We start from the raw sequence: 23056 nt of genomic DNA, 5'->3' as shown, positions 1-23056 counted from the left end.
TGTGAACTGACGTTCAAAAATAAAACATTTGAAAACGGACCATTTTCCACATTTCTGAAGCATGACGTAATGGGGGGGTGTTATCTCTTTTGTCGAAAATCAGCCGTTTTTGCTTGAACATTAAATGCCTCCAAATAGTATTTAATTCACTTCCCGGGGTGAAGAAACCCTTTTTGAGAACTCAGAGTGAGTAAATTGGCCATTTTCATGCACTTTTAACCATTCCATAAATCTTGTGTTTAGGGCCCCTGGAAGCATGAAAATCACTTTAAACATGCTAATTTTAGCTCTAACACTGATGATCCACCTACAAATGTGAACTGACGTTCAAAAATAAAACATTTGAAAACGGACCATTTTCCACATTTCTGAAGCATGACGTAATGGGGGGGTGTTATCTCTTTTGTCGAAAATCAGCCGTTTTTGCTCGAACATTAAATGCCTCCAAATGGTATTTAATTAACTTCCCGGGGTGAAGAAACCCTTTTTGAGAACTCGGAGTGAGTAAATTGGCGATTTTCATGCACTTTTAACCATTCCATAAATCTTGTGTTTAGGGCCTCTGGAAGCATGAAAATCACTTTAAACATGCTAATTTTAGCTCTAACACTGATGATCCACCTACAAATGTGAACTGACGTTCAAAAATAAAACATTTGAAAACGGACCATTTTCCACATTTCTGAAGCATGACGTAATGGGGGGGTGTTATCTCTTTGGTCGAAAATCAGCCGTTTTTGCTCGAAAATTAAATGCCTCCAAATGGTATTTAATTAACTTCCCGGGGTGAAGAAACCCTTTTTGAGAACTCGGAGTGAGTAAATTTGCCATTTTCATGCACTTTTAACCATTCCATAAATCTTGTGTTGATCCACCTACAAATGTGAACTGACGTTCAAAAATAAAACATTTGAAAACGGACAATTTTCCACATTTCTGAAGCATGACGTAATGGGGGGTGTTATCTCTTTTTTCGAAAATCAGCCGTTTTTGCTTGAACATTAAATGCCTCCAAATAGTATTTAATTCACTTCCCGAGCCCCTGGAAGCATGAAAATCACTTTAAACATGCTAATGTTAGCTCTAAAACTGATGATCCACCTACAAATGTGAACTGACGTTCAAAAATAAAACATTTGAAAACGGACCATTTTCCACATTTCTGAAGCATGACGTAATGGGGGGGTGTTATCTCTTTTGTCGAAAATCAGCCGTTTTTGCTCGAACATTAAATGCCTCCAAATGGTATTTAATTAACTTCCCGGGGTGAAGAAACCCTTTTTGAGAACTCAGAGTGAGTAAATTGGCCATTTTCATGCACTTTTAACCATTCCATAAATCTTGTGTTTAGGGCCCCTGGAAGCATGAAAATCACTTTAAACATGCTAATTGTAGCTCTAACACTGATGAGCCACCTACAAATGTGAACTGACGTTCAAAAATAAAACATTTGAAAACGGACCATTTTCCACATTTCTGAAGCATGACGTAATGGGGGGGTGTTATCTCTTTTTTCGAAATTCAGCCGTTTTTGCTTGAACATTAAATGCCTCCAAATAGTATTTAATTCACTTCCCAAGCCCCTGGAAGCATGAAAATCACTTTAAACATGCTAATTTTAGCTCTAACACGGATGATCCACCTACAAATGTGAACTGACGTTCAAAAATAAAACATTTGAAAACGGACCATTTTCCACATTTCTGAAGCATGACATAATGGGGGGGTGTTATCTCTTTTGTCGAAAATCAGCCGTTTTTGCTTGAACATTAAATGCCTCCAAATAGTATTTAATTCACTTCCCGGGGTGAAGAAACCCTTTTTCAGAACTCAGAGTGAGTAAATCGGCCATTTTCATGCACTTTTAACCATTCCATAAATCTTGTGTTTAGGGCCCCTGGAAGCATGAAAATCACTTTAAACATGCTAATTTTAGCTCTAACACTGATGATCCACCTACAAATCTGAACTGACGTTCAAAAATAAAACATTTGAAAACGGACCACTTTCCACATTTCTGAAGCATGACGTAATGGGGGGGTGTTATCTCTTTTGTCGAAAATCAGCCGTTTTTGTTCGAACATTAAATGCCTCCAAATGGTATTTAATTAACTTCCCGGGGTGAAGAAACCCTTTTTGAGAACTCAGAGTGAGTAAATTGGCCATTTTCATGCACTTTTAACCATTCCATAAATCTTGTGTTTAGGGCCCCTGGAAGCATGAAAATCACTTTAAACATGCTAATTTTAGCTCTAACACTGATGATCCACCTACAAATGTGAACTGGCGTTCAAAAATAAAACATTTGAAAACGGACCATTTTCCACATTTCTGAAGCATGACGTAATGGGGGGGTGTTATCTCTTTTGTCGAAAATCAGCCGTTTTTGCTCGAACATTAAATGCCTCCAAATGGTATTTAATTAACTTCCCGGGGTGAAGAAACCCTTTTAGAGAAGTCAGAGTGAGTAAATTGGCCATTTTCATGCACTTTTAACCATTCCATAAATCTTGTGTTTAGGGCCCCTGGAAGCATGAAAATCACTTTAAACATGCTAATTTTAGCTCTAACACTGATGATCTACCTACAAATGTGAACTGGCGTTCAAAAATAAAACATTTGAAAACGGACCATTTTCCACATTTCTGAAGCATGACGTAATGGGGGGGTGTTATCTCTTTTGTCGAAAATCAGCCGTTTTTGCTCGAACATTAAATGCCTCCAAATGGTATTTAATTAACTTCCCGGGGTGAAGAAACCCTTTTTGAGAACTCGGAGTGAGTAAATTGGCCATTTTCATGCACTTTTAACCATTCCATAAATCTTGTGTTTAGGGCCCCTGGAAGCATGAAAATCACTTTAAACATGCTAATTTTAGCTCTAACACTGATGATCTACCTACAAATGTGAACTGGCGTTCAAAAATAAAACATTTGAAAACGGACCATTTTCCACATTTCTGAAGCATGACGTAATGGGGGGGTGTTATCTCTTTTGTCGAAAATCAGCCGTTTTTGCTCGAACATTAAATGCCTCCAAATGGTATTTAATTAACTTCCCGGGGTGAAGAAACCCTTTTTGAGAACTCGGAGTGAGTAAATTGGCCATTTTCATGCACTTTTAACCATTCCATAAATCTTGTGTTTAGGGCCCCTGGAAGCATGAAAATCACTTTAAACATGCTAATTTTAGCTCTAACACTGATGATCCACCTACAAATGTGAACTGACGTTCAAAAATAAAACATTTGAAAACGGACCATTTTCCACATTTCTGAAGCATGACGTAATGGGGGGGTGTTATCTCTTTTGTCGAAAATCAGCCGTTTTTGCTCGAACATTAAATGCCTCCAAATGGTATTTAATTAACTTCCCGGGGTGAAGAAACCCTTTTTGAGAACTCGGAGTGAGTAAATTGGCCATTTTCAGGCACTTTTAACCATTCCATAAATCTGTGTTTAGGGCCCCTGGAAGCATGAAAATCACTTTAAACATGCTAATTTTAGCTCTAACACTGATGATCCACCTACAAATGTGAACTGACGTTCAAAAATAAAACATTTGAAAACGGACCATTTTCCACATTTCTGAAGCATGACGTAATGGGGGGGTGTTATCTCTTTTGTCGAAAATCAGCCGTTTTTGCTTGAACATTAAATGCCTCCAAATAGTATTTAATTCACTTCCCGAGCCCCTGGAAGCATGAAAATCACTTTAAACATGCTAATGTTAGCTCTAAAACTGATGATCCACCTACAAATGTGAACTGACGTTCAAAAATAAAACATTTGAAAACGGACCATTTTCCACATTTCTGAAGCATGACGTAATGGGGGGGTGTTATCTCTTTTGTCGAAAATCAGCCGTTTTTGCTCGAACATTAAATGCCTCCAAATGGTATTTAATTAACTTCCCGGGGTGAAGAAACCCTTTTTGAGAACTCAGAGTGAGTAAATTGGCAATTTTCATGCACTTTTAACCATTCCATAAATCTTGTGTTTAGGGCCCCTGGAAGCATGAAAATCACTTTAAACATGCTAATTTTAGCTCTAACACTGATGATCCACCTACAAATGTGAACTGACGTTCAAAAATAAAACATTTGAAAACGGACCATTTTCCACATTTCTGAAGCATGACGTAATGGGGGGGGTGTTATCTCTTTTGTCGAAAATCAGCCGTTTTTGCTCGAACATTAAATGCCTCCAAATGGTATTTAATTAACTTCCCGGGGTGAAAACCCTTTTTGAGAACTCGGAGTGAGTAAATTGGCCATTTTCATGCACTTTTAACCATTCCATAAATCTTGTGTTTAGGGCCCCTGGAAGCATGAAAATCACTTTAAACATGCTAATTTTAGCTCTAACACGGATGATCCACCTACAAATGTGAACTGACGTTCAAAAATAAAACATTTGAAAACGGACCATTTTCCACATTTCTGAAGCATGACGTAATGGGGGGGTGTTATCTCTTTTGTCGAAAATCAGCCGTTTTTGCTTGAACATTAAATGCCTCCAAATAGTATTTAATTCACTTCCTGAGCCCCTGGAAGCATGAAAATCACTTTAAACATGCTAATGTTAGCTCTAAAACTGATGATCCACCTACAAATGTGAACTGACGTTCAAAAATAAAACATTTGAAAACGGACCATTTTCCACATTTCTGAAGCATGACGTAATGGGGGGGTGTTATCTCTTTTGTCGAAAATCAGCCGTTTTTGCTTGAACATTAAATGCCTCCAAATAGTATTTAATTCACTTCCCGGGGTGAAGAAACGCTTTTTGAGAACTCAGAGTGAGTAAATTGGCCATTTTCATGCACTTTTAACCATTCCATAAATCTTGTGTTTAGGGCCCCTGGAAGCATGAAAATCACTTTAAACATGCTAATTTTAGCTCTAACACTGATGATCCACCTACAAATGTGAACTGACGTTCAAAAATAAAACATTTGAAAACGGACCATTTTCCTCATTTCTGAAGCATGACGTAATGGGGGGGTGTTATCTCTTTTGTCGAAAATCAGCCGTTTTTGTTCGAACATTAAATGCCTCCAAATGGTATTTAATTAACTTCCCGGGGTGAAGAAACCCTTTTTGAGAACTCAGAGTGAGTAAATTGGCCATTTTCATGCACTTTTAACCATTCCATAAATCTTGTGTTTAGGGCCCCTGGAAGCATGAAAATCACTTTAAACATGCTAATGTTAGCTCTAACACTGATGATCCACCTACAAATGTGAACTGACATTCAAAAATAAAACATTTGAAAACGGACCATTTTCCACATTTCTGAAGCATGACGTAATGGGGGGTGTTATCTCTTTTGTCGAAAATCAGCCGTTTTTGCTTGAACATTAAATGCCTCCAAATAGTATTTAATTCACTTCCCGAGCCCCTGGAAGCATGAAAATCAATTTAAACATGCTAATTTTAGCTCTAACACTGATGATCCACCTACAAATGTGAACTGACGTTCAAAAATAAAACAGTTGAAAACGGACCATTTTCCACATTTCTGAAGCATGACGTAATGGGGGGGGGTGTTATCTCTTTTGTCGAAAATCAGCCGTTTTTGCTTGAACATTAAATGCCTCCAAATGGTATTTAATTAACTTCCCGGGGTGAAGAAACCCTTTTTGGGAACTCAGAGTGAGTAAATTGGCCATTTTCATGCACTTTTAACCATTCCATAAATCTAATGTTTAGGGCCCCTGGAAGCATAAAAATCACTTTAAACTTGCTAATTTTAGCTCTAACACTGATGATCCACCCACAAATGTGAACTAACGTTCAAAAATAAAACATTTGAAAACGGACCATTTTCCACATTTCTGAAGCATGACGTAATGGGGGGGTGTTATCTCTTTTGTCGAAAATCAGCCGTTTTTGCTTGAACATTAAATGCCTCCAAATAGTATTTAATTCACTTCCCGAGCCCCTGGAAGCATGAAAATCACTTTAAACATGCTAATTTTAGCTCTAACACTGATGATCCACCTACAAATGTGAACTGACGTTCAAAAATAAAACATTTGAAAACGGACCATTTTCCACATTTCTGAAGCATGACGTAATGGGGGGGTGTTATCTCTTTTGTCGAAAATCAGCCGTTTTTGCTTGAACATTAAATGCCTCCAAATGGTATTTAATTAACTTCCCGGGGTGAAAACCCTTTTTGAGAACTCGGAGTGAGTAAATTGGCCATTTTCATGCACTTTTAACCATTCCATAAATCTTGTGTTTAGGGCCCCTGGAAGCATGAAAATCACTTTAAACATGCTAATTTTAGCTCTTACACTGATGATCCACCTACAAATGTGAACTGACGTTCAAAAATAAAACATTTGAAAACGGACCATTTTCCACATTTCTGAAGCATGACGTAATGGGGGGGTGTTATCTCTTTTGTCGAAAATCAGCCGTTTTTGCTTGAACATTAAATGCCTCCAAATAGTATTTAATTCACTTCCCGAGCCCCTGGAAGCATGAAAATCACTTTAAACATGCTAATGTTAGCTCTAAAACTGATGATCCACCTACAAATGTGAACTGATGTTCAAAAATAAAACATTTGAAAACGGACCATTTTCCACATTTCTGAAGCATGACGTAATGGGGGGGTGTTATCTCTTTTGTCGAAAATCAGCCGTTTTTGCTTGAACATTAAATGCCTCCAAATAGTATTTAATTCACTTCCCGGGGTGAAGAAACGCTTTTTGAGAACTCAGAGTGAGTAAATTGGCCATTTTCATGCACTTTTAACCATTCCATAAATCTTGTGTTTAGGGCCCCTGGAAGCATGAAAATCACTTTAAACATGCTAATTTTAGCTCTAACACTGATGATCCACCTACAAATGTGAACTGACGTTCAAAAATAAAACATTTGAAAACGGACCATTTTCCACATTTCTGAAGCATGACGTAATGGGGGGGTGTTATCTCTTTTGTCGAAAATCAGCCGTTTTTGTTCGAACATTAAATGCCTCCAAATGGTATTTAATTAACTTCCCGGGTGAAGAAACCCTTTTTGAGAACTCAGAGTGAGTAAATTGGCCATTTTCATGCACTTTTAACCATTCCATAAATCTTGTGTTTAGGGCCCCTGGATGCATGAAAATCACTTTAAACATGCTAATGTTAGCTCTAACACTGATGATCCACCTACAAATGTGAACTGACGTTCAAAAATAAAACATTTGAAAACGGACCATTTTCCACATTTCTGAAGCATGACGTAATGGGGGGTGTTATCTCTTTTGTCGAAAATCAGCCGTTTTTGCTTGAACATTAAATGCCTCCAAATAGTATTTAATTCACTTCCCGAGCCCCTGGAAGCATGAAAATCAATTTAAACATGCTAATTTTAGCTCTAACACTGATGATCCACCTACAAATGTGAACTGACGTTCAAAAATAAAACAGTTGAAAACGGACCATTTTCCACATTTCTGAAGCATGAAGTAATGGGGGGGGTGTTATCTCTTTTGTCGAAAATCAGCTGTTTTTGCTTGAACATTAAATGCCTCCAAATGGTATTTAATTAACTTCCCGGGGTGAAGAAACCCTTTTTGAGAACTCAGAGTGAGTAAATTGGCCATTTTCATGCACTTTTAACCATTCCATAAATCTAATGTTTAGGGCCCCTGGAAGCATAAAAATCACTTTAAACTTGCTAATTTTAGTTCTAACACTGATGATCCACCTACAAATGTGAACTGACGTTCAAAAATAAAACATTTGAAAACGGACAATTTTCCACATTTCTGAAGCATGACGTAATGGGGGGGTGTTATCTCTTTTGTCGAAAATCAGCCGTTTTTGCTTGAACATTAAATGCCTCCAAATAGTATTTAATTCACTTCCCGAGCCCCTGGAAGCATGAAAATCACTTTAAACATGCTAATGTTAGCTCTAAAACTGATGATCCACCTACAAATGTGAACTGACGTTCAAAAATAAAACATTTGAAAACGGACCATTTTCCACATTTCTGAAGCATGACGTAATGGGGGGGTGTTATCTCTTTTGTCGAAAATCAGCCGTTTTTGCTCGAACATTAAATGCCTCCAAATGGTATTTAATTAACTTCCCGGGGTGAAGAAACCCTTTTTGAGAACTCAGAGTGAGTAAATTGGCCATTTTCATGCACTTTTAACCATTCCATAAATCTTGTGTTTAGGGCCCCTGGAAGCATGAAAATCACTTTAAACATGCTAATTGTCCACCTACAAATGTGAACTGACGTTCAAAAATAAAACATTTGAAAACGGACCATTTTCCACATTTCTGAAGCATGACGTAATGGGGGGGTGTTATCTCTTTTGTCGAAAATCAGCCGTTTTTGCTTGAACATTAAATGCCTCCAAATAGTATTTAATTCACTTCCCAAGCCCCTGGAAGCATGAAAATCACTTTAAACATGCTAATTTTAGCTCTAACACGGATGATCCACCTACAAATGTGAACTGACGTTCAAAAATAAAACATTTGAAAACGGACCATTTTCCACATTTCTGAAGCATGACATAATGGGGGGGTGTTATCTCTTTTGTCGAAAATCAGCCGTTTTTGCTTGAACATTAAATGCCTCCAAATAGTATTTAATTCACTTCCCGGGGTGAAGAAACCCTTTTTCAGAACTCAGAGTGAGTAAATTGGCCATTTTCATGCACTTTTAACCATTCCATAAATCTTGTGTTTAGGGCCCCTGGAAGCATGAAAATCACTTTAAACATGCTAATTTTAGCTCTAACACTGATGATCCACCTACAAATCTGAACTGACGTTCAAAAATAAAACATTTGAAAACGGACCACTTTCCACATTTCTGAAGCATGACGTAATGGGGGGGTGTTATCTCTTTTGTCGAAAATCAGCCGTTTTTGTTCGAACATTAAATGCCTCCAAATGGTATTTAATTAACTTCCCGGGGTGAAGAAACCCTTTTTGAGAACTCAGAGTGAGTAAATTGGCCATTTTCATGCACTTTTAACCATTCCATAAATCTTGTGTTTAGGGCCCCTGGAAGCATGAAAATCACTTTAAACATGCTAATTTTAGCTCTAACACTGATGATCCACCTACAAATGTGAACTGGCGTTCAAAAATAAAACATTTGAAAACGGACCATTTTCCACATTTCTGAAGCATGACGTAATGGGGGGGTGTTATCTCTTTTGTCGAAAATCAGCCGTTTTTGCTCGAACATTAAATGCCTCCAAATGGTATTTAATTAACTTCCCGGGGTGAAGAAACCCTTTTTGAGAAGTCAGAGTGAGTAAATTGGCCATTTTCATGCACTTTTAACCATTCCATAAATCTTGTGTTTAGGGCCCCTGGAAGCATGAAAATCACTTTAAACATGCTAATTTTAGCTCTAACACTGATGATCTACCTACAAATGTGAACTGGCGTTCAAAAATAAAACATTTGAAAACGGACCATTTTCCACATTTCTGAAGCATGACGTAATGGGGGGGTGTTATCTCTTTTGTCGAAAATCAGCCGTTTTTGCTCGAACATTAAATGCCTCCAAATGGTATTTAATTAACTTCCCGGGGTGAAGAAACCCTTTTTGAGAACTCGGAGTGAGTAAATTGGCCATTTTCATGCACTTTTAACCATTCCATAAATCTGTGTTTAGGGCCCCTGGAAGCATGAAAATCACTTTAAACATGCTAATTTTAGCTCTAACACTGATGATCCACCTACAAATGTGAACTGACGTTCAAAAATAAAACATTTGAAAACGGACCATTTTCCACATTTCTGAAGCATGACGTAATGGGGGGGTGTTATCTCTTTTGTCGAAAATCAGCCGTTTTTGCTTGAACATTAAATGCCTCCAAATAGTATTTAATTCACTTCCCGAGCCCCTGGAAGCATGAAAATCACTTTAAACATGCTAATGTTAGCTCTAAAACTGATGATCCACCTACAAATGTGAACTGACGTTCAAAAATAAAACATTTGAAAACGGACCATTTTCCACATTTCTGAAGCATGACGTAATGGGGGGGTGTTATCTCTTTTGTCGAAAATCAGCCGTTTTTGCTCGAACATTAAATGCCTCCAAATGGTATTTAATTAACTTCCCGGGGTGAAGAAACCCTTTTTGAGAACTCAGAGTGAGTAAATTGGCAATTTTCATGCACTTTTAACCATTCCATAAATCTTGAGTTTAGGGCCCCTGGAAGCATGAAAATCACTTTAAACATGCTAATTTTAGCTCTAACACTGATGATCCACCTACAAATGTGAACTGACGTTCAAAAATAAAACATTTGAAAACGGACCATTTTCCACATTTCTGAAGCATGACATAATGGGGGGGTGTTATCTCTTTTGTCGAAAATCAGCCGTTTTTGCTCGAACATTAAATGCCTCCAAATGGTATTTAATTAACTTCCCGGGGTGAAGATACCCTTTTTGAGAACTCGGTGTAGTGTAGTTCCTAGTTTCCCACTAGGCCCTGCGCATTGGAATAACATAAACAGTAGTATCGACGTGGAACTGCTTATATTCCAGGCCTCCACTGACTATGCTAAACTTAATTGGGTTGTGTTACCAACTAGCTCAGAGGTCACTGGAAACTTTCTTCTCTGCATAGGAAGTGATCAGCTTCCTTGGCACAGACAAGAAGGGATTCAGCTTTCCAACAACCGTGCAACATGACAACTTTGCTCCTCAGATCAAGAGTCGATCTCTAGGGTCGTGTGAAACAATAGACATAGATTTCACTCAGTCAGTCTAGTGCAGTTTACTTTCACAGTATGTAGAGAATAGAGAGACGGGCGTGTATCAATAAAGGGTTAACATTTATTGAACAGTCTTTCTTCTCATACAAGAGAAATGTATTGCCACAATTGCAATAACTGTTATTATAAAAAGTACGTACAGTAAGATAAGAATAGCGAAATAGAACTGTAAAAGCATTGATATGGTTTCTTAGCCATACAATGGTTTAAAAGTAATAAAACATATATACAGTCATATATACATGTGGCTAACATACTCAACTGGTGCTTCTAACTAAGCCTACCCCAGTGTGCCTGACCTAAGCCTAACACGTGAGAAGGGGGAGTAAGTAAGTAGCTTAAGTTAAGTTGGTTTTGCCAAGGTTTGTTTCAAGAATTCTCGTCTAAGGGTTTAGTCAACACCATACCTCTGAATAGAATGATGGAGGATTGGTATCTCCTTCAGGGGTCTCTCTCGATATCCCAGTCACCCGCGAGGGTAAACCGGAAGCGCCGGGACTGGATTTCTCTGCACGAGAAAGGCAGCGGCTTCTCTCAGCGTGTCGAGGAAGGAGGGGTGACAGCGTCTGCGGGCAGCTGGGCTGGATGTCTTCGCAGAGGACGGCTGCACGGCTCCTCAAGCGTACTGCACCATAGGTCGCGCTGTAGCGGCGATAATGGTAATCAGTAGCTTCACCACCACAGGATAGCAGGCTGCAGCGACAGAGTGCTAGTTTTTACCAACACGGGGTCATGCAGGCAGCTGGCATCAGCAACATGTTCGCTCATTGCTTAAGGCAACGTTGGTAATATTTATACCTGACAGGTGCCGGGTTTGACGCAAGTTTGCTGGACATAAGACGTCAATTAAAGATGTCACTAGGAAGTGATCGTTATCAGTTGCTCATTAGAGTTCCATTACTAATCAAAACATAGCAAGCGGGGATTTCCAGGTTTGCTAAGTTTTTATCTTGTTGAAGAACTCGGAGTGTTATCTAGGAATATCAGATAGTGACTGCTGCTCTGTCATTGCACTAATTGGTCGCAAAGGAAGTAGCAGAGAGTCATGCTGGAATGTGGCTCTGTGGCTCTGCTCGTGTGAGGCCAGAGATGACTTTACAGAAAATCGCACTTGAACGGTTATGCCAATATAGGGAATAAATGGATTTATAGCCGAATAGGGGCATAAGGTCACAGTATCGATCAGGAACCTAGATAAGCACATGACACCCACTCCACGAATTCATGTCCATCAAAATTACTAAAACTAAGCAATTAGATGCATGTGTAACATGGTGTAACATAGCCCACCCCAAAATACATAAATGCATTCGAAATAGGCGTACTTGTAATACATGGAATTTAGGTACTGTACGTAGTTTTAAAAGCATAGTAATTCATTCAGAAATTATTGTATATGAAATCAATGAACGATTATGCATAAAGAATTACACATGAAGTATCTCTGACAGAAGAAATGCGAGATAAATCATCACATAAAAATGCATTGTAATAATATGTGTGCTAGAGGCTGGTGTTATGTTGTTATGTCTCTAGATGTGTTTTTAGAAATAGAAGTGTGAAGCTTCTGTTCTCTAAGAATAGTTTTACGTTAAGCAAAGAATCGTTCGTGCCAAAAGGAGAGGGTCAATATTTTTTTAAAAAATTGTCCAATTCAAAGAAAAAATCAGTTTACCAAAGCTCCTGGCAGTTTTATGTTGATCAAAACTGAAGGCCGAATTCAGAGTTCATGGGAACGCTGTGTGTCGGAAAGCTTCTCAAAAGTTATTGTTTCTCTGTGGGTGAGAACATCGTATCAGACAGGCTCGCAAAGAATTGGTCTACAAAATCAGGTGATAGTTCAACCAAATTAGATAGCGCTGAAACTTGGCAGGTGTGAGAATGATTGCTGTCATCGAAGACAGGACCAGCCCTGCTCACAGAACGTTGTACCTGGATGATGTTGCTTTTGTCACTCGCTCCACTGTTACCACTTGGCTGTAGTACAGGAGTCTCCACGAATGCCGTCATCAGGATTGGTAGCCGCTGGGGACAACACAATGCGTGAGCCGTTATTGGACTTAGCAAAGTATCGACCTCCATTGGTACTGCTGATGGAAGTGAAAGACAGATGTCCAACACGCATTCATCGCCGCAAAGCATACACCGTAGCACAGGTAAAATGCAATTTTGCCATATTGGTCTGAATGAAAGGAACCAGGTCATGTTTAGATCTCTCAGCCTGGCCAATCCGAGGACGTTAGTTATCCTGTCCCTGTAGCGCATTGCTAGGATTGTTTCTTCCATTCCCATGGGAGCTATGTCTGAGCCGAGGCTTGCCATAACGTAGCAGAAGGGTCAAAAATAGAATCCCTGCGATGAGTCCAAAAAATAGTGGGATACCACCAAAGATGGAGTGCACAAAATTAGGAAAGATTCCCAAAATTGCCTGGAAGGGTGTTAGCAGTCCCGTAAAGACTGTCTTAAATATGCCTGGGATGCTTGTAGCACTAGACATGTTAAGGAGTTGGTCGAGCATTTGTACGAAATGCACGGGGCAATTTGTTGATAAAAGGTCATGGACCTCAGTAGCCGTCCTTGCGACTAGAAGATCATACGTCTCTTTAGATGACGTTATAGGCACTGTTGTCTGTAAAAGCACAGATTTCATTTTGCTTAATGTATCAATTCGTATAGAATAGAGATTCAGACGAGGCCAGAGGGGAGTCACTAAGTCTGGAGGCCCGCTCGGGAACAATGCTTGCATGCAACATTTGACCATGGACGTTACTTGTACTAGATAACTTTTTCCGGGCGCGAGGCCACAGCACCTGTGATCCGTTCTTAGAATGTAACTCCCGTTTGCGAGTTGCATAAAGAAGGGCTCTATCTGAGTTGCAGGTGTGACTAGCTGGTGGCATGAAAGGTTGTTTGAATTGCCATCACATGCTCCGTGTAAATTAATACCCTGACACAAAAGTATACCGCTTAGTGAGTGTTTACAGTTCTCACCACTAAGAAATACATTTTTGTCGCTGTCACTATAGCAAGAATGAGTGTATGGTAATTTCCATTCGGATTTTACATATCCCTTACCCAATTGTTCATACTGGCCAGCAGGTATGTATTCAAGGCATTTATGAAATCGGAAAGTTGTTATCGGAATTGTGATAATTCCGTGTATTATCCATTCAATGACAGGGCTCTCTGACATTGTCAATGGTAATCTCTCGAGTTTCTCGATGCTCAAGATTGTATAGTCTGCTCCTTTCTGTGCCAAACTGATCTGTTTATCAGTAAGGTTAAAAATGGAAAATAATGACGTTGTGTTTATCAGACGCCAAGGCACATAGCCTGAACGAAGATTTTGCAGCGTCCAGCCTAATTCTATAATAGAGCGTAATTGAGACTGGCCATGTTGTAACATTAGCAAATCTCTGTCTATCACATCAAAGGCAGAGGATACAATATTGTCCAAAGAATATATTCTGGAAGACAGAGTCATTAACCCATTGTCTACCACAGAAAGTGATTTTTCCAAATTAATACGATCAATTTCTCGTATCTTTTCAGCAGTTTCAATTTGCTTTACTTTCCAAGCCTCGTTGTAAGCAGCATAGATGCTGGTCGCTATGAAACGCTTTTGACGCTGTTTGCGTGGTCCAAGAATGAAATCGCGCAAATCAGCACCATCTTTTAATAAAGACAAGTGTTGCTTAATTTCAGCCAGTGTGGATGTAGTTAGCCATTCTAGGCAGAGTTTCCCTACACTGTATGTTATTATAATCCCTGGATGTTGTCTCTGGGAATATCTCGAGTCTAATCTGGTCATTTTTAAACCCTGTGTTTTATTCAGGAATCTATCTTGACAGCTATTTGTGTCTGTAGGCCAGATTAACCACTTTTTCCAATCAGGATGTGTTCTGTTGAAATTTAAAATTTGTGACACGTCTAACTCAATATCAGCTGTTGCATTTTCAGGTAATGGCTTTGGTATAGACGGTGTTTTAAGTTCTTTGTTCTTAGCTAGGCCAAGACAAGATGTTTGGTGTACAGTGTCATTTAGAAATAACATTTGTTCTGGTATCATGCAGGTTCTAAATAGTGCTTCTATGCCTTGCACCTGCCAATCTTTTGTACCCCAAATTGATTTTGTTTCAATATTATTTTTCCAATAATCAAAACCAAATGTCATCATTTTGTCATAAAATGCTTCTGAATATATCAATTTAGAATTTGTCAGCATTGTTTTCATTCCTGTTTTATCTAACAGTTTATAATAAAACGTTTCTGCATCACTGGTGTTAAACCCTGAAAAATATTTGAATTTCTCAAAAAATGCTTTAGAACTGCTTTTAGGTGGTGTAGAACAATGTTCCCATTGATTATACATAAAAACATTTCTAGGCTGTGCAGATTTATGCAAGTAATGACCCCCATAGTGGGTGTAACAGAATAACTGCTCATAACTAGATGAACCTTGTAAATAATCATGATCTGTGAATCTAGCTGACATTACTAAATCAGACATCATGTCATTAATACTGTTAAAGTCCCAATCATCAGAGAATGTACTTGGTGTCATAAAGTCACTTAAGGAAACCTTTAGTTGATGAGGATACTTCAGGATTTCAACCGGACCATAGATCTCATAGTCTGTTTTCTCCCATACTACCCCACCAGGTATTGGAATTGCTGTGACATTTACTGTTGACAGTTCTCTTTTCTTCACGTGGGATGATCTGTGTGGTTTCAGGACTAGGTTGATGTTCTGACTTGCTGTGTCCATTGTAATATATTTTCCTTCAATGAATTTTCCCAAACATAGTACCATGATGAGCCAAAGCAGGAGGAAAAATACACCTAGACCGAACCAGAACTCTAGCCAAGGGGAAATTAGGTAGATTTCCTTCAGTTGATGAAAGAGTTCCGTTGCTTTTTCTTTAAAAGACTTTTTTGTTTCTGGCATCACTTCGGGGTCGTTAAAATCTTCAGAGAAGTTGTCGAAGTTGATGAAATAACCAGAGGCAGTTCTGTCAATTGATGGGATTGTTCTTTCAATCTGTCTCTCGGTAGCACTTTCTGATGCCACATCATTGTAGACTGGTGTTGTTTCTTGACGAACTGTTTCAATCTGTGTTTCAAGAGGCACGAGTTCCATGGCATTATTGCATAGTCCTTCATTGTGCACTGCAGGCTGATCGAATGTGATTAGTCTTTCAGTTTGAACCTCTTGGATTGTTGCAAGTTTGGGTATTCTGTTGTTTCTTGGGAGTCCACTGGGCCTACTGTTGATTATAGGCCACATGCTTGTGGTTTTACCAGGTCGATGGACACGACTCTGTTCTCCTTTTTACCAGCAAGGGGCGGTAGCACAACTGATCTTGTTCCGGTGACTGCTAAGACAGGTACTGCTTTTCTGTAAGAAGGCCCAAATTCCTTCTTAACCGCGATCTTTTCTCTGACTAGATCCCCAATCTTTGGGATCCAGACAGTCCTTGCTGGGGCTGTTGCGGGTGGTGCCTCGTCAGTGGTATTTGGCTGTTGCTTTAATTTTATGTTGCTTAATGATTTTCTTGTTTCATTCAGTTCCTGTAAAACAGCCAAACGGTCTTTTACTTCAAACTGCTTTGTTTCTTCTTGTACCACTGACATCTGACTATCGAGGTCCTGAACGTTCATTCTAATTCCGAACAATAGTTCGTATGGGCTGAAACCTTTTAGAGAATTTCTTGGCATGTTGTTAAGACTAGTCTGGACACTTATTAAATGTTTGACCCACCCAGCGCCTGAACCTAATACCTTCGCTGTTATAGATTGCTTTATATCCCGGTTTTTTCTTTCTACCACACTTGTGCGACGGACAAGAATACCGCAACCCAATTCCCATGCTGGCCATGGCCTCCTTATAGGCTCGAGAGCTGAAAGCAGGACTCTGGTCAGAATGGAACGTGGTAATTGCGTATGTGCCGATATGGACTCGCTAATCTTTTATAACCGTTCTAGCGTCAGCCGAGCGCTGGGGACCTCATTTTTTTAAGTGCTTTTCGTCTTAATGGTGTACACTGGGACGCGCTTCTCTTCTTTGATTGCGCAGATAGACCGCCTTATGCTGTCTAGAAGGGATCCTGAAACTACCCTGGCCTGTTCATTTCTGCGATCTCTGTTGCAGTTTTCACAATTTTGAGCAAAACATTGAATATCTATACTCATTCCTGGCCACCAGTACTCTGATTGCAATTCTTTCAGAGAGGCTTTGATTGTTTGGTGTCTCAGACCCAACCCCATGTGTGCTTCCAGTAGGAGGAAGCCCCTCCTGCTCCTGTTTGGAATTACTCTATCCCCCACTCCAGGGATTCGAGCAAAAGGAACGGAGTTTGCATCGATTATGTATGCATAATTGAGTGGATAGTTTACGGGTAGTGCTGCACAGTCGCCTTTTACGGTCGTTCTTACTGCCAGCATGGTTTCCCCGTCTATATACTTATCTGTACGCTTTTCTGTGGCTACGGAAGCCGGGTTAGTTGCTTCCGCTTTGGCTGTATTAGCCAATGAATTCCCTGCAACGTGAACGCCATCACGCTGAAGACTCTGTGCGTGAATCACGTGAGTCTTTTGTAGTTCTTTACTTAAAAGAGCTACCTCGTTCCAGAGCAATTTATGCTTTATTGTGGCACCTGTGTCATCTTTGTAGTCGTTTTCAATCCAACTCTGCAGCTTATTGTTGTAAGAGTTGACGCAAAAATGAGAATCGCACACGATAAGTGTGGGGAATTCGCGTTCTGCATTTTCGAGCGCCATCTTTAAAGATCTGATTTCAGTTCTCTGAACCGAACAGTTTCTTACAGATTCAGTTTTTGTTACTTTCGGTCTGAATTTACCGCACAGCCAACGACCTTTAATGATCGCACAAGCTGCATTGTAGGATTTACTCTCTACATTAAAATGCTGTACAAAGCTATCTGTATAGATTATACAGGCATATTGTGGGAGAGGCAGGATTTCGATTGGCAGAGGATATTCTTCTTCATATTCTAAATCATTCAGTTCTTCGTATTGCGGGGCGAAATAGTATTTCACGTCTTCCGCTCCTAGAGAATCTATGCACTGTATCCATTTTGGATCCAGTGACACTGTAGGCAGGTTTACTGGGCTGAATAGCGCCTCGAAGGCGGATTCCGCTGTAAGGATATTAATCCGTTTGCCGTGTGCTAGTTCTCGTTCATTTGCTAATGCGATTTGCACTGCGTTCACAGTTCTTTCTGTGCGACTGAATGTTTTTTCTGCTTGTGTGTACAAGTGAGATTTAATTGAAATTGGTACCTTTTCTCCCTCATTAGAGGTCAGGTACGTGAATCCGCATCTTCCTGGGATGACTCGGATTACAAGATCGATCGTGTTGTCACGTGTATCTAATTTTGTTTTTGCTAACATGTCTGTTTGCAGTGATCTCAAAATTTCTGTGTGTTTTTGAGTCCAATTGATTTGTTTTAAATCAGGTTTTATTAGTTCGTAGAGAGGTTTAACCCTCTCTGCGTAATTTAGTATGTAAGTTCTTCCGAAATTCAGAAAACCTAGTATTGATTGTAAATTCTTCAGCGTTTTTGGAGCTTGGAGTACAGCGCACTTCTCTAAGAAGTTGTCCGCTAGGCTTTTCCCTTCACTTGATAATTCGTACCCTAAAAACAGTACTGTCAGATGGGCAATTCGGGACTTTTTAAAGTTGAATTTGTAACCCTCTGCTGCGAACCCAAGTATAATGGTGTTCACTCTTTTCAAGTGAGTATCCAAGTCGTCGTCTGTGAGATAAATATCATCTACGTAAGATAATGCTTCATCATCATAGATTTGTAGTAACTCTGTTACCCTAGCTGAGAATAGTCCTGGGCTGTTCTTGAACCCCTGTGGGAGTCGACAGAATTTTTTCTGTGACCCAAATGCGGAGAAAGCGGTCAAGTATCTGCTTTCTGGTGCAATGTTTTGACAAAAGAAACCATTAGAAATGTCTAATGTCGTTTTGTATTTTTTCCTAACTATGTTATTCATTAGGGCTGCACTATGCGAGTTTTGTACTGTAAAAGTTTTGCAACATGTATTAAGGTGTCTGTAGTCCAAAACTAGACGATATGAATTGTCTGGCTTGGAGACAGGAAACAAAGGATTGTTCATTTGAGAGGTGCATGTTTCAATCACCCCCTGGTACTCAAGTTGATCTAAGATCTCCCTGACCTGTTTTTTAGCTTCTTGCTTTATGGGATACTGCCGTTGGGCAGTTGGTTCACTTTTTAGTTGGATTTTGTGAGGAGGTGAATCCTCATCCCATCCTACATGATTTTTATACAATGCAGGTGCCTGGGCTACTGCCCATTTCCTTGCATATGTATATTTTTTGTGAATCGGAATGTGATTCGAGAAGGCAGGCATAATCACTTCTTCGCCACGAGGGCACTCCCTGACAAACTCCGGGGGCCAATCTTTTTCAGCTAACAGAATATCATAGCCTTTTGAGAGCTTATCCCAAAATAGACCCTTAATTTTCCTAGTCTTATCACCCTCCATACGCAATGTTATTTCGTATATTTTATGGGGCTCGCTAAGTCTGGCGTCGGCAGTTTCAACCTGAATGTATTCATTCGTGTCCACTGTCTCCAGATGACTCATCAAGATCTTGCGCGCTATACTGATCTCTGCTGCACTGTCCAACATTGTCAATGCCCACTCCCCGTTTTTCAACTGTGTCCTCAGTATTCTCGGCATGGTTGATTACTCTAATACTGGCTACCTTCTTTTTCTGAAATTGAGATTTCTTATTTTGAGCAGGTTCCTTGTCTTTGGACTTGGTGTGCTCTCCTGGGTCTGACCGTCCTCTTCTTTCCGAATTCTGTGGAAGAGATCGAGAGGGACGTGTATCAATACTTTGATATCTATCAGGTTTTTTTATATTATCCCTATTTCTAAGGTTATATCTTTTCTCAGAGGGCTCCCGTTGGGGAGACTGGCGTTCTCGAGTCGGAGTTCTCTCCCTCCGTCGAGGAGACCTTCCTCTGGACTGGAAAACTTTTTCCTTGGGAGTGGATTGTTTATTTCCATCCCAGCTCTTTTTAGGAGTGTTTAAATTATTTTTAATAAATAATTTTTCTGGATTTTCGAGCAGTTGGGGCTTAACTGGTTTCCCACCCAAGCTGTCTCTACCTAATTCTTCATAGCATTTTTCTATGATTTTGGCAAGCTCAACAGGATCTTTTATATCTGTTTCCCTCAACTTCTGGCGAATCGCCACAGATGCTGCTTCTCCCTTTACATTGGCTAATAATATAGCCGTGACCTGCTTGAAGTCTTTCAGTAATTTCATACCTAGATTTAAAGCTGGTTCTGGACCGAATTCATTTTGAATCTGTTTTAGCACGTCTGGTATTACCGCCATAGACGGAACACCGTGTGTTTTTGTGTAAATGGAAGCAAAGACTGTACCCCAAGTGTCGCAGTCCTCCACGTGTGGTGCGATTCCCATAGGAAGGCAGATGGTCAAGATTCTGTGTTTCTCAATAGGGGTAGTATCAGGAAATACTGCCTCTATTTGAGTGATTTTCTGGGCTAACCAGAAAGGAATTTGTTCCCGTTTTACGGGTGTTTTACCAAGACATGACTGTATGTTCTGTGGTGTAATTTTATTTGTGTTCCCCTGATGAGGGGTCAGCTGGTGTGAATTAACAGCTGGCTGGACTGTTGCAGTCCGTATTACATATTGGACTAATTGCCTATGTATTTTTATTAATGTGTTTAGCTGTACTAACAGCTCTTCTCTAGACATTTTTATAATGTCAGGATGTGGTGTGTAGCTGGCTAGAACCGGCCACGTGGCTCCTGGTCTACCTAGTGGACCGAGCCTGGTAATGTGATCATTGTGTTTTAGGGCGCCATTAAACCAGAGCAGGTGCTCTTGAAATTTAAGTGGGATTTCAATCTCCTCGAAAGGAGCGTACTCTCCCGGAGGTTCCTCTATTTTGTAATAGTGAAACTCTTGTGTTATAGCGTTTACCGCTGGAAAGTTTATCCATGAATAGAATACCTCTGTCTGCCGATACTCGTGAGCCTCTATCACGAAAATTACTGTACCACCTTGAGGTGTCAGTCCGTTTTCTATAAGTTTTAACGTTATAGATCTTCTTAAGTGGACCTGGATGATAACAGCATCCGGGTCTGTGTGTTCGGGACCTTGCTGAGTCGCATCTGCTGCGGCCCCAGTGGTGCCGTTGTTTTCTACTGACATTGTATAAATGCAGTTTTTGCAGAGTAGGTCTCCAAGGAGACAAAGATTAGATGCACAATATTTTGGAACACTGTATCCTTCAACGTTGAATAAACCAGAGCTTTACATAGGAATCTCTTCCTACTAAGGTCGGGCGGATTTTAACCTTTCACCCACTCCAGACGTCTATTGGAGTATTTACGGGTGAAAGGGGTGTGAAATATGCACGACTGAGTTACTCTACAAGTCTTACGTTAGTTTATCGCCTTACCAAACGTTAGGGCGCCATGTAGTGTAGTTCCTAGTTTCCCACTAGGCCCTGCGCATTGGAATAACATAAACAGTAGTATCGACGTGGAACTGCTTATATTCCAGGCCTCCACTGACTATGCTAAACTTAATTGGGTTGTGTTACCAACTAGCTCAGAGGTCACTGGAAACTTTCTTCTCTGCATAGGAAGTGATCAGCTTCCTTGGCACAGACAAGAAGGGATTCAGCTTTCCAACAACCGTGCAACATGACAACTTTGCTCCTCAGATCAAGAGTCGATCTCTAGGGTCGTGTGAAACAATAGACATAGATTTCACTCAGTCAGTCTAGTGCAGTTTACTTTCACAGTATGTAGAGAATAGAGAGACGGGCGTGTATCAATAAAGGGTTAACATTTATTGAACAGTCTTTCTTCTCATACAAGAGAAATGTATTGCCACAATTGCAATAACTGTTATTATAAAAAGTACGTACAGTAAGATAAGAATAGCGAAATAGAACTGTAAAAGCATTGATATGGTTTCTTAGCCATACAATGGTTTAAAAGTAATAAAACATATATACAGTCATATATACATGTGGCTAACATACTCAACTGGTGCTTCTAACTAAGCCTACCCCAGTGTGCCTGACCTAAGCCTAACACGTGAGAAGGGGGAGTAAGTAAGTAGCTTAAGTTAAGTTGGTTTTGCCAAGGTTTGTTTCAAGAATTCTCGTCTAAGGGTTTAGTCAACACCATACCTCTGAATAGAATGATGGAGGATTGGTATCTCCTTCAGGGGTCTCTCTCGATATCCCAGTCACCCGCGAGGGTAAACCGGAAGCGCCGGGACTGGATTTCTCTGCACGAGAAAGGCAGCGGCTTCTCTCAGCGCGTCGAGGAAGGAGGGGTGACAGCGTCTGCGGGCAGCTGGGCTGGATGTCTTCGCAGAGGACGGCTGCACGGCTCCTCAAGCGTACTGCACCATAGGTCGCGCTGTAGCGGCAATAATGGTAATCAGTAGCTTCACCACCACAGGATAGCAGGCTGCAGCGACAGAGTGCTAGTTTTTACCAACACGGGGTCATGCAGGCAGCTGGCATCAGCAACATGTTCGCTCATTGCTTAAGGCAACGTTGGTAATATTTATACCTGACAGGTGCCGGGTTTGACGCAAGTTTGCTGGACATAAGACGTCAATTAAAGATGTCACTAGGAAGTGATAGTTATCAGTTGCTCATTAGAGTTCCATTACTAATCAAAACATAGCAAGCGGGGATTTCCAGGTTTGCTAAGTTTTTATCTTGTTGAAGAACTCGGAGTGTTATCTAGGAATATCAGATAGTGACTGCTGCTCTGTCATTGCACTAATTGGTCGCAAAGGAAGTAGCAGAGAGTCATGCTGGAATGTGGCTCTGTGGCTCTGCTCGTGTGAGGCCAGAGATGACTTTACAGAAAATCGCACTTGAACGGTTATGCCAATATAGGGAATAAATGGATTTATAGCCGAATAGGGGCATAAGGTCACAGTATCGATCAGGAACCTAGATAAGCACATGACATCGGAGTGAGTAAATTGGCCATTTTCATGCATTTTTAACCATTCCATAAATCTTGTGTTTAGGGCCTCTGGAAGCATGAAAATCACTTTAAACATGCTAATTTTAGCTCTAACACTGATGATCCACCTACAAATGTGAACTGACGTTCAAAAATAAAACATTTGAAAACGGACCATTTTCCACATTTCTGAAGCATGACGTAATGGGGGGGTGTTATCTCTTTGGTCGAAAATCAGCCGTTTTTGCTCGA

The sequence above is a fragment of the Lissotriton vulgaris genome, chromosome 8, assembly GCF_964263255.1.
Source record: "Lissotriton vulgaris chromosome 8, aLisVul1.2, whole genome shotgun sequence".
Classification (NCBI taxonomy): Eukaryota; Metazoa; Chordata; class Amphibia; order Caudata; family Salamandridae; genus Lissotriton; species Lissotriton vulgaris.
This window is presented reverse-complemented; position numbering follows the sequence as displayed.